General features: G+C 46.2%; 1 non-coding gene across 1 annotated transcript; it reads left to right on the top strand.

Annotated features, from left to right (window-relative positions):
- Nucleotides 1–2,260: 2,260 nt before the first annotated feature.
- LOC140455801 (U1 spliceosomal RNA) lies at nucleotides 2,261–2,425 on the top strand. The gene has a single exon (XR_011953050.1). It is a non-coding gene; the product is annotated as a U1 spliceosomal RNA (small nuclear RNA).
- The last annotated feature ends 10,065 nt before the right edge of the window (nucleotides 2,426–12,490 follow it).

Below are 12,490 nucleotides of genomic sequence, written 5' to 3'. Positions count from 1 at the left end.
ATGAACTGACCAAGGCCCTCGAGTCCTTCGAAAAGAATAAAACTCCCGGAAGCGACGGCTTACCGGTCGAGGTTTATTCCGCTCTTTGGGACTTGATCGGCCAGGACCTGCTGGAGGTGTATGTCAGTATGCTCCGGGCAGGTACCATGAGTGAATCCATGAGGAAAGGCATCATCACCCTCGTCTACAAGCAGAAGGGGGGGAGGGAGGAAATCAGAAATTGGAGACCGATCTCACTGTTAAATGCAGACTACAAAATCTTGTCAAAAGTCATCGCCAACCGGGTCAGGTCTGCTCTGGGATCGGTGATCCACCCGGACCAAACCTGTGCTGTACCGGGCAGGAAGATCTCTGAGAGTCTCGCGCTCCTCAGGGATACGATCGCCTACGTGCAGGACAGGGGGGTGGACACCTGCCTCATCAGCCTGGACCAGGAGAAAGCCTTTGACAGGATATCGCATACATATATGAGGGATGTCCTCTCCAAAATGGGCTTTGGGGAGGGAATCGGAAATTGGATCAGACTGCTCTACACCAACATTGTCAGTGCAGTCTCAATCAATGGGTGGGAATCAGATAGCTTCCCTGTAAGATCTGGAGTCAGGCAGGGATGCCCCCTCTCACCCGCCTTGTTTGTGTGTTGCATAGAGCCATTTGCCGAATCCATCAGGAAGGATGCGAGCCTGAGAGGGGTGACTATTCCTGGCAGCGGGGGCCTGCAGGTTAAGGCCTCCCTGTACATGGATGACGTCGCTGTTTTCTGCTCGGATCCGCTGTCCGTGCACAGACTCGTGTGCATCTGCGACCAGTTCGAACGGGCCTCGGGGGCCAAAGTAAACCGATGCAAGAGCGAGGCCATGCTCTTCGGGAACTGGGCCGACCAATCCTCTATCCCCTTCACCGTCAGGACTGACCACCTGAAGGTGCTGGGTATTTGGTTCGGGGGGGCTGGGGCATGCGTCAAGACCTGGGAGGAGCGGATCAGGAAGATGAGACAGAAACTAGGCAGATGGGGGCAACGGTCGCTCTCCATCGCGGGAAAAAACCTGGTCATCAGGTGTGAGGTACTCTCAATATTGCTATATGTGGCACAGGTCTGGCCTATCCCCAGGACCTGTGCCGCCGCAGTCACCCGGGCCATCTTCCAATTCATTTGGAGATCAAAGATGGACCGGGTCCGAAGAGACTCTATGTACAAAGACCGGTGCAATGGGGGAAAAAACACGCCCAATGCCACCCTCACCCTGATGGCCACCTTTGTGTGTGGCTGCATCAAGCTGTGCGTGGATCCCCGGTACGCAAACACCAAGTGTCACTACGTACTGAGGTTCTACCTGTCCCCGGTGTTGCGAAGGATGGGCCTGGCCTCGCTGCCGCGGAATGCTCCGAGTAGTTGGACCGTTCCGTATCACCTGTCCTTCGTGGAGAAATTTATGAGGAAAAACACCTTTGACCACAAGTCCATCAGGAAGTGGTCAGCACGTAGCGTCCTTGAGACCCTTCGGGAAAAGGAGAGGGCGGATCCTGTCGAGTGGTTCCCTGAGCAGACTGTCAAAGCCATTTGGCAGAATGCCTCATCGCCAGAACTTTCCAACAAGCACCAAGACATGGCTTGGCTGGTGGTGAGAAGGGCTCTGCCTGTGAGATCCTTTATGCATGCCCGGACTCTCAGCCGCACCGCACGCTGCCCTCGAAGTGGCTGCGGGGGGGACGAGACTGTCACACACCTCCTTCTGGAATGTGCCTATGCAGAGGAAGTCTGGAGAGGAATGCAGTGGTGCTTGTCGAGGTTCGTCCCGAGCAGTGCCGTGACGCGGGACTCCGTGCTCTACTGCCTGTTCCCCGGGACTCACACCGAGACGAACATTAACTGCGCCTGGAGGATCATCAACTCGGTGAAGGACGCTCTCTGGGCGGTCCGAAACCTGTTGATCTTCCAGCTGAAGGAGTTGACCCCGACCGAGTGTTGCAGACTGGCACATTCCAAGGTCCAAGACTACGTGTTGAGGGACGCGCTGAAGCTTGGGGCAGCTGCCGCCAAGGCGCGATGGGGAAAGACCACCGTGTAAGATCGGCCTGCCTAAAGAAGAACAGGGGGCCCATGCGGACGTTTTTTTGGGCTCTGCTGATGCCTCAGCCAAATATATGTATATGTACAAGATTGAAAAATGCACAGGAGTGTAAAGGACAAGGATAAAGTCGAATCTGTGTTTGTAAATGTGGACATATGTATGGCATGATCAAATGTACAGACCATCAAATCATTTTCTGAATAAAGTATATTTTTGAAATTAAAAAAAAGTTCTCCCAGGACGAGGCTATCCCATTGCACTTCGGATGTGCTGACGCCTGCGATGTCCCCAAATGCGGGATACTCGACTGCAAAATTTGTGGTAGTGGGGGACTGCGTTCACGCTCTCCCCTGATTTACAAACAAAAAACAGATCTATCAGTAGATGAGGCTCACTTGTGCTTCATACAGCTCCCTATGTCCCCCGCACCGATGTTCAATTCAGTTTCACCCAAATCGACAGATAATGCCGTACGTCTTATTTTATCCGCTGTGTTCAAAGTTTTTCATAAGAGCACCAACCCTTCACATAACCAAATCTGCGTCCGCATTTGCTCCATTTCCCTCTATTTACTGCCTATTCCAGTATTGCTCAAAGTGCCTCTTTCAACAATTTATTCGACAGATTATATTCAGCTCTGTCCACTGATTCTTCACCACCTGCTCCAGGTAAAAGGAGACGGTGGATGCTGTCATCTAATCATACAACTTTACAGTATGGTGGCAGCCTGTTCGGCCCAAATTGGCCATGCTGCACACGCTTATTCAGTCATACAGATGTACAGCATGGAAACAGACCTTTGGGTCCAACTCGTCCATGCCAACCTGATACTCCATCCTAATCTAGTCCTACTTGCCAGCACCCGGCCCATATCTCTCAATCCTTCCTATTCAAATACACATCCAAATGCCTTTTAAGTGTTGCAATTGTACCAGCCTCCACCACTTCCCCTGGCAGCTCATTCCATACACGTACCATCCTCTAAGTCAAAACTTTACCCCTTAGGTCGCTTTTATATTTTTGACCCTCTCACCCTAAACTATGTCCCCAGGTCTATTTATCCTATCCACTCCCCTCATGATTTTATAAACCTCTTTAAAGTCACCCCTCAGCCTCCGAGGCTTCAGGGAAAACAGCCCCAACCTGTTCAGTCTCTCCCTATAGCTCAAATCCTCCAACACTGGCAACATCCTTGTAAATCTTTTCTGAAACCTTGTAAATCTTTTCTGAACCCTTTCAGGTTTCACAACATCTTTCCGATAGGAAGGAGACCAGAATTGCACGCAATATTCCAACAGTGACCTAACCAATGTCCTGTACAGCCGCAGCATGACCTCCCAACTCCTGTACTCAATACTCTGACCAATAAAAGAAAGCATACCAAATGCCTTCTTCACTATCCTATCTGCCTGCGACTCCTCTTTGAAGGAGCTATGAACCTGCACCCCAAGGTCTCTTTGTTCAGCAACACTCCCTAGGACCTTACCATTAAGTGTATAAGTCCTGCTAGGATTTGCTTTCAAAATGCAGCACCTCGCATTTATCTGAGTTAAACTCCATCTGCCACTTCAGCCCATTGACCCATCTGATCAAGATCCTGTTGTAATCTGAGGTAACCTTCTTTGCTGTCCACTACATCTCCAATTTTGGTGTCATAAGCAAACTTACTAACTATATCTCTCATGCTCACATTCAAATCATTTATGTAAATGAAAAAAAGTAGAGGACCTAGCACTGATCCTTGTAGCAGTCCGCTGGTCACAGGCCTCCAGTCTGAAAAACAACTTCCCACCACCACCCTCTTCTTCTACTTTAGAACCAGTTCTGTCCCAAATTCCTAGTTCTCCCTTTATTCTGTGACCCTTGACCTTGCTAATCAGTCTCCCTTGGGGAACCTTGTCAAACGCCTCACTGAAGTCCATATAGATCACATCTACCACTATGCCCTCATCAATCCTCTTTGTTACTTCTTCAAAAAACTCAATCATGTTTGTGAGACATGATTTCCCACACACAAATCCATGTTGACTATCCCTAATCAGTCCTTGCCTTTCGAAATATATGTCCATCCTGTCCCTCAGAATTCCCTCCAACAACATGCCCACCACCGATGTCAGGCTCACTGGTCTATCGTTCCCTGGCTTGTCCTTACTACCCTTCTAAAAGAGTGACACTACGTTAGCCAACCTCCAGTCTTCCAGCATCTCACCTGTGACTATCAATGATACAAATATCTCAGTAAGAGGCCCAGCAATCACTTCCCTAGCTTCCTGCAGAGTTGTAGGGTACACCCTTGGTTGAAGATGTATCCAGGTAGATACATGAATGGGAAGGGAACAAAACGATACAGTGCTTTTGAAAATAGGTGGCAGGTTTAGACAGAGAAGCTGAATTGGGTATTGGGTAATTTCTCTGACAGTTTCTCGATATTAGTCGACGGCTGCTTTTTCTCTGAATAGGGCAATCAAACCTGACATTTTAAATATAACCCAATTCGAACCTGGTGGCCAGCCCTGCCCCAGCCAGTCAGACCAGAGAAAGGCTGGATTGGGAGATGCCAGTGTTGGACTGGGGTGTGCAAAGTTAAAAACCACACAACACCAGGTTAGAGTCTAACAGGTGTTTGCAAAGTTTGTGAAGGTTTGTAGCTCAGCTTGAGGTTTAGGATGTAGGTTTGCTCACTGAGCTGTAGTGTTGATATCCAGACGTTTCATTACCTGGCTAGGTAACATCATCAGTGGCGACCTCCAAGTGAAGCGAAGCTGTTGTCTCCTGCTTTCTATATATATCTTTCTCCTGGATGGGGTTCCTGGGGTTTGTGGTGATGTCATTTCCTGTTCGTTTTCTGAGGGGTTGATAGATGGTATCTAGATCTGTGTGCTTGTTTATGGCGTTGTGGTTGGAATGCCAGGCCTCTAGGAATTCTCTGGCATGTCTTTGCTTAGTCTGTCCCAGGATAGATGTGTTGTCCCAGTCAAAATGGTGTTTTTTTTCATCCGTGTGTAGAGCTACGAGGGAGAGAGGGTCGTGTCTTTTTGTGGCTAGCTGGTGTTCGTGTATCCTGGTGGCGAACTTTCTTCCTGTTTGTCCTACGTAGTGTTTGTGGCAGTCCTTGCATGGAATTTTGTAGATGACGTTGGTTTTGTCCATGGGATGTACTGGGTCTTTTAAAATTCTGATTTCTGTATGTAAATCTTTACGTATGTATGGCATGACCAACTGTACAAACCATCAAATTATTTTATGAATAAATTATATTTTTGAAATTAAAAAAATCCTTTCTGACATAAATGTCTCAATAGAATTTTACACTTGATCAATTGGCATTTCAAAGTAGTGATTGTGGGGTGTTGGCTAAACTGAAGACAGCATCTGAAGGGACAGGATTTGTCTGGGAACTGGGGTGAGATGGCGATGTTGCTCAGCTTGAGAGAAGTATTACATTGGTTTGTGTCACTGGAAAGTAAGTGACAGAGTGAGAAGCGGCTGAGTGGGAACTGCCCAGATTGCCACATTCAGATCAAACAATGTTGAGAAAAAGGGCTTTGAGGTTTGTATCTTGACCAAACTTTACTCCACCCCAGCTGGGACTTGAACCCACAATCCTGGTTTTGGGAGGCCAATGACTTTTCCATTGGAACACTGGGGCTGTCCAAAATTTGGGGGTGTGTGGTGATTGTAACTTGACCTTTTACCTCTAGGTAATTACTGCCAAATTTGATGCTATTTTGTGGGACGGCCCTTTCATTTCAAATACAATCTGATGAAGAGTCATCTAGACTTGAAACATTTGCTCGCTGTCTCTCCATAGATGCTGCCTGACCTGCTGTGATCTCCTAATTATATCAATTCGAGGAATGAAAAGACAGATTGAAGTTTGCTTTTTTGTGTATCAGTAATTAATATTGCAAAGTATTGATTATATGTGAGGAATAATCATCTTTCTAGAAGTTTCCTTGGTTGTCCTGACAGTCAGTTTCAGTCATTTCTCCAACCATGATTCCTGGCCACCACCTTGGTCTTGCTGTCTCACCCGACCTTAGTCCTCTCATCCTCATCCTTCCATCACAAAGAAGGCCAGCTCTTATCACTAACCCTAATCTACATCCCACATTCACATTCCAGGTCTGTGGCCTTCTGTATTCCTCCATGGGGAAAAAGAACTATTCCCCAATTCACTGATAACCACACACTCAAAACAAAAAACGTTATCCAGGCCTTTGACCCTCCATTCACCACAACATTTCTGCAGTGACTGATTTACTCAACCCCACCATCACCTCCACTTGTGATCCCCAACAGACCCACTCCCCTCTCGAGCTGCTCAAGCCGATTTCAATGTCCTCCAATGAGAAGGAAAAAATACAGTTTGGTTTATTATACAAAACCTTCATTTCTTCTGGTTAAAACCGACATCATTCTATGCTTCTGTCTGAGTTACAGACCACCTCATTAAAACCAAAATAAGACAAAAGATGTTTTATCAAGCCAGGTTACTCGGAAAGATGGTTTTGCAGTTAATGTCGTTTGTATACATTTCAGCAAGGCCTTTGACACGGTCCCCTGTTGGAAACTGATAAAGTTGGTGAAAGCTCATAGGATCCAGAATTACTTGACAAGCTGGATCCAAAATTGGCTTAATGGCAGGTGGTAGAGGGTGGTTGTGGAAGGCTATTTGTGTGACTGTTCAGTGGCATACGACAGGGATCACTATGGGTCTCTTATTGTTTGTGTTTATTTATAAATAACATAAATAAGAAGGTGGGGGGATGATAAGTAAGGTTTTGGATGACACGTAGATTGGCTAGGTGGTTCATGGTGAAGAGGATATTGTTGATATATACTTCCAGGCAGATCTGTGACCGATGGAATTTGACCCTGATAAGTGTGAGGAAATACACTTTGGAAGAAGTAAGGAGACAAGGAAGGACTCAATGAATGGCAGGACATTAAGAAGCTCAGAAGAACAGAGGGATAGTGGGTGCTTGCCTACAGATTCCAGAAGGTGGTTAAACAGGTTAATAGGTAGTTAGGAAAGCATACAGGACACTGACCTTTATCAGTTGAGAATGTTGTGCAGGCCAGGCAGCATCCAAGGTGCAGGAAAATCAATGTTTCGGACAAAAGCCCTTCATCAGGAATGAGGCTGGGAGCCTACGGGGTGGAGAGATAAATGGGAGGGACGTGGGGCTGGGGCAAAGGTAGCTCAGAATACAATAGGTAGATGGAGGTGGGGGGTAAAGGTAACAGGTGGGAAGGAAGATGGACAGGTAGGACAGGTCATGAGGGCAGTGCTGAGCTGGAAAGTTGGAACTGGGATAAGGTTGGGGAATGGGGGGGAAATGAGGAAACTGGTGAAATCCACATTGGAGTGTCTCGAGGCAGAAGATGAGGTGTTCTTCCTCCAGACACTGGGTGGTAAAGGAATGGAAATGGAGGAGGCCCTGCATGTCCTCGGCGGAGTGGCAGTTGAAGTGTTTGGCCATAGGCTGATGGGGTTGGTTGGTGGGGGTGTCCCGGAGAAGTTCCCTGAAGCACTCAGCAAGTGGGCATCTCGTCTCCCCAATTTAGAGGAGACCCACTTCAACCTCTCATCCTCACAACACGCAGCCCTCCACTCCCTCTGCTCCGACCCTAACCTCACCATCAAACCAGCCGACAAGGAGGGTACAGTGGTAGTTTGGCGCACTGACTTATACACCAATGAGTCCATGAAAAGATGAGCCATGATCTTATTGAATGGTGGAGCAGGCTCCAAGGGCCGGACGACCTACTCCTGCTCCTGGTTCTCATGTTCTTATGTTCCCAGATCATTAGCCTGTCCCTCTGGATTATGAGGCTATCAGTCACAGATAGAGGTGTTTGGACAGATGAGCCAAACATTTGGTCAAAGAGACAGGATTGTCTTAAAGGAGGAAAGCTGGATGAGATGATGAAATGTGCCGGCCGGGAATTGGGCCCAGGCAGCTGAAGGTGTTTTCACTATTTTCATCCCCAAAAAGAACAAACATTCTAAGGAGAGCACAAGCCAACCGTGGCTGACAAGGGGAGTCAGGAACAGCATAAAAGCAAAAGTAAAATCAGACAATGTGATGAGGGTGTGTGGGACGCCAGAGATTTGGGAACACTTTAATAATCAATCGAGGATAATTCAAAAGAAATAAAGGGTGAGGAGATGAAATATGAGTGCAAGCAAACTCATATATAAAAAGGAGACCTTGTAGGGGTTTATAAAATCATGAGGGGCATGGATAGGGTAAATAGGCAAGGTCTTTTCCCTGGGGTCAGGGAGTCCAGAACTCGAGGGACATAGGTCTGTTTCCTTTCTGTACATCTCTCAGACTCTATGGATGTCAGTTAACACAAACTTCCTGAATTCAGGTGGCAACTTGATAAGTTTGAATTTAAAAATAAAATTGTCATTGTCAGTAGATACGGGGGTCCACCAGCCATGTTTCCCTTCAAGTGACTCACCATCCTGACTTGGAAATATATCACTGTTCCTTCACTGTTGCTGGATCAAAATCCTGGGAAATCCCTCTCTGATGGACTGCAGTGGTTCAAGAAAGCAGCTCAGTACCACCTTCTGGAGGGGCACCTAGGGACAGGCAATAAATACTGGCTCAGCCAACGATGCACCTGTCTGATGAATGGATACACAAAAAAGCTGCAACAAATATCTAATTCAAATGGTTTAAAGTTAAACTTGTGTAAAGCATAGACATTTTATTTGAATCTCCTGCCTCCGCTTAAGCTGCAATGAACATGTTGTTAACAAATACATTCACATCCTCATAATAAATCCAGGTGATTTCATCTCACACACAGTCATTCAAGAAATAAAACCAGAGAATACTAGAAATACTGGGGGAATGTGTTTGGCCATGAGTCACAGATTGTAGTTGGATACAATTCTTCTGCTGCTGGTGACCCACACCACCTCACGGATTCCAAGCTCTTGAGTTGTTTGATCTTTTGGAAATCTGTCCCATGCAGCATGGTGTCTGTGCTATCCAACACAAAACTGGGTATTGTCTTGAAGACAAGATTTTCTCCCAAAAGAGCTGTGTTCTGGTCCCTTCTTCAGAAACTACCGTGGTCAGGTGTATTTCTAACAGGTAGATCAGTGGCGGTGAGATTAACAATGATTTTGCTCTTGTTGGTTCCTTCACCAACTGTGACAGACCCAGTCAGGATTTTGAGATTCAGTTGGTAATGGTGCTACCAGCCAACTCTTGGTGATGGGCCATGAAGTCCCAAACCCAGAATACCTGCACTGGCTTTTCCACCCTCAGTTGTTTCTTTGCCCATATTGAACCATTTCATGTGAAACATCATGGGATCCCAATGCAATGGTGAGATCTCCAGGGCAACTCATTCCTGACTGCGTACCACTGCACTGCCATCTCTGATGGTCTGTCTTTTTGAATGGTGAGCAGTTTTGTGCCCCAATTCTGAAGAAGCATGTACTGGCTTTGGGGAGGTTACACAGGAGGTTAACAAGAATGGTCTTGGGAATGAAGAACTCACCATTTGAGGAATAGTTTGTGTCTCTGGGTCTGTCCTTGATGAAGTATAACAGAAGAACTATGAAGTGCTTCAAGAGGTTAGTCATAGCACACACTAACACCAGCCTCCCAGGTTAGATCGACGATAGTCCATCTACCCTTACAACAGGTCCACAACAGACACCATCTCACTTGCGTACTCTCATTCCCTGGAACACCTGGGGAACAAAGATGTCAATGTCAGACTCCTACTTATTGGTCACAGCTCTGCCTTTGACACCATAATTCCAACCAAACTCATCACCAAAGTCTGAGGCCTAGCACTCTGCTTCCCCCTCTGGATCCACTCTGTGACTGGATCCTCAACTTCCTGACCCACAGACTGCAGTAGTGATAGGCTATAACACCTCCTGCACTATAATCCTCAACACTGGGGCCCTGCTAGGCTGCTCACTCAGCCCTTGCTGTACGCCTTATACACTCACGGCTCTGTGCCCAAATTCCACTCCACCTCCATTTACAAACTTGCTGATGACCCCATTATAGCGGGTGAGATCTCAAACAACGAAAATTTAGAGTGTTGGAAAGAGATGGAGTGCTTAGTGGGATGGTCTCGAGACAACAATCTCTTCATCAATGCCCACAAAACGAAGGAGTTCGTGATCGACTTCAGGAAGTGGAGTGGAGGACACGCCCCTGTCTGGATCAATGATGCGGAGGTGGGGATGGTGGAGAGCATCCAGTTCCTCAGAGTAACAATCACCACCAATCTGTCCTGGTCCATCCATGTTGATGCGACAGTCAGGAAATCACCACAATGTTACTATTCCCTTAGAAGACTGAGGAAAATCAGCATGTCCAAATGACTCTTACCAATTTTACAGATGTACCATAGACAGCATACTAGCTGGATGTATCACAGTACGGCATAGTAACTGCTCTGTCCAAGACCACAAGAAACTATAGAGAATCATGGACACAGCCCAGTCCATCACACAGTTCCATTCATTGACTCCATCTACACTTCCCGCTGTCTTGGGAAAGCAGCCAATATAATCAAAGACTCTTCCCAACCCGAATGTACTCTCTTCCAGCCTCTTCCATCAGGCAGAAGATATAAAACCTTGTAAACACAGACCAACAGATTCAAGAACAGCTTCTTCACTGATGTTATCATACTTCCGGATGGACATCTCAAGTGTTTCAGTTTATCTCTCTCTGCACCTCCAAAACTGTTCAATTCCCCTGATCATAGAATTCCCTACAGTGTGGTGACAGACTGTTTGGTCCGACAAATCCACACCGAGCTTCTGAAGAGTAACCCACCCAGACCCAATTCCCTACCCTGTTACTCGACATTTACTCCTGACTAATGCACATGGTCAACACATCCCTGAACGCTATGGGCCATTTAGCAAGACCAGTTCACCAGGCGTGTACATCTGTGGACTGTGGGAGGAAGCCACAAAGACACGGGAGAATGTACACACTCCACACAGACAGATGCCCGAGGCTAGAATCAAACATGGGTCCCTGGCACTGTGAGGCAGTAGTGCTAACCCCTGAGCCACCGTGCCACCTGTAATATTGTACAGTATGGTCGGCCTGACTAGCAAAGAAAACAACACTTTTCACTTTATCTCAGGACACGTGATAATAATAAATCAAATCAAAAAGAAAAGAGGGGGATCTCAGAATATTGAGAGTCCTGGACAGATTGGACATGGAGAAGATGCTTCCACCAGTCAGAGAGACTAGGCCCCAAAAGCATAACCTCAGAGGGAAAGAGATCATCCTTTCGAACTGATATGAGGAGGAATTTCTTCAGATAGAGTGTGGTTAATCTGTGGAACACCTTGCACAGCAGGGTCCACAGCAGTGGAGGCCAAGTCATTGAGTGTGTTTTAAACAGAGATAGGTCGGTTCATAATTAATCAAAGGTTAGTGGGTGAAGGCAGTCGCACGGGGCTGATAGACATAACAGTCATGATCGAGTGATGGAGCAAACTCGATGGGCTGAGTGGCCTAATTCTGCTCCTATCTTACAGTCCTATGGTCTCTAACATACTTGAATTGTTCAGTTTGCCTTTTTCCACTGAGCCTGATCACTTTGAGAAGTGGACTTTCTGTTCCATTGCTGAACCTGTTCACATTTTGTTCATCACCTCACCCACAAACTATCATTATCTGTCATCTCGAATTCCCCAACTTGTAAAAACGTGCTCCACAAGAACAGTCACAGGACTGAGCATGACTGACATTACTTAGAGCTGATACTTTCAAACAAAACCAGTCTGCCATGTCTTTACATTGAAGGATGCAGGAAGCAGAAGGAGCAAGTTACTTGTGGGAAAACTCTCAGGGTGGGGGAGTGGTCCTCCTGCACAATCACAGTTTTACATCTGTAGTTAAACCTACAAAGAAATTGTTATGAGAAAATTCAAGGTTATAATTATAATTCAATACTTTGTAGGCTCATTTTGGGGGAAAAATGAACGTTTTAACATTAAAATACTACAAAATCCCAATAAACAAAAATATCTAACTCAAAATCTATAAACTCAAACTTTTGCAGAGCACAGACATTTCATTTGAATCTCCTGCCTCCACTAAAGCTGCAATGAACATGTTGTTAACAAATACATTCAGCAAGGAGCAAGTTACTTGTGGAAAACTCTCAGGGCGGGGGAGTGGTCCTCCTGCACAATCGCTGTTTTACATCTGTTTTTAAATCAACAAATCTTTGCAAGAAAATTCAAGTTTATTGTTATACTTAGATACTTTGTAGGTTCAGCTTGGGGTAAAATGTGCATTTGAACATTAAAACACTACAAAACTTCAATAAACAAAAACATCTAACTCAACATGTACAAAGTCAAACTTTTGCAGAGTACAGACATTTGATTTGAA

Source organism: Chiloscyllium punctatum, chromosome 30 (assembly GCF_047496795.1).
Source record: "Chiloscyllium punctatum isolate Juve2018m chromosome 30, sChiPun1.3, whole genome shotgun sequence".
Classification (NCBI taxonomy): domain Eukaryota; kingdom Metazoa; phylum Chordata; class Chondrichthyes; order Orectolobiformes; family Hemiscylliidae; genus Chiloscyllium; species Chiloscyllium punctatum.
This window is presented reverse-complemented; position numbering and strand designations above follow the sequence as displayed.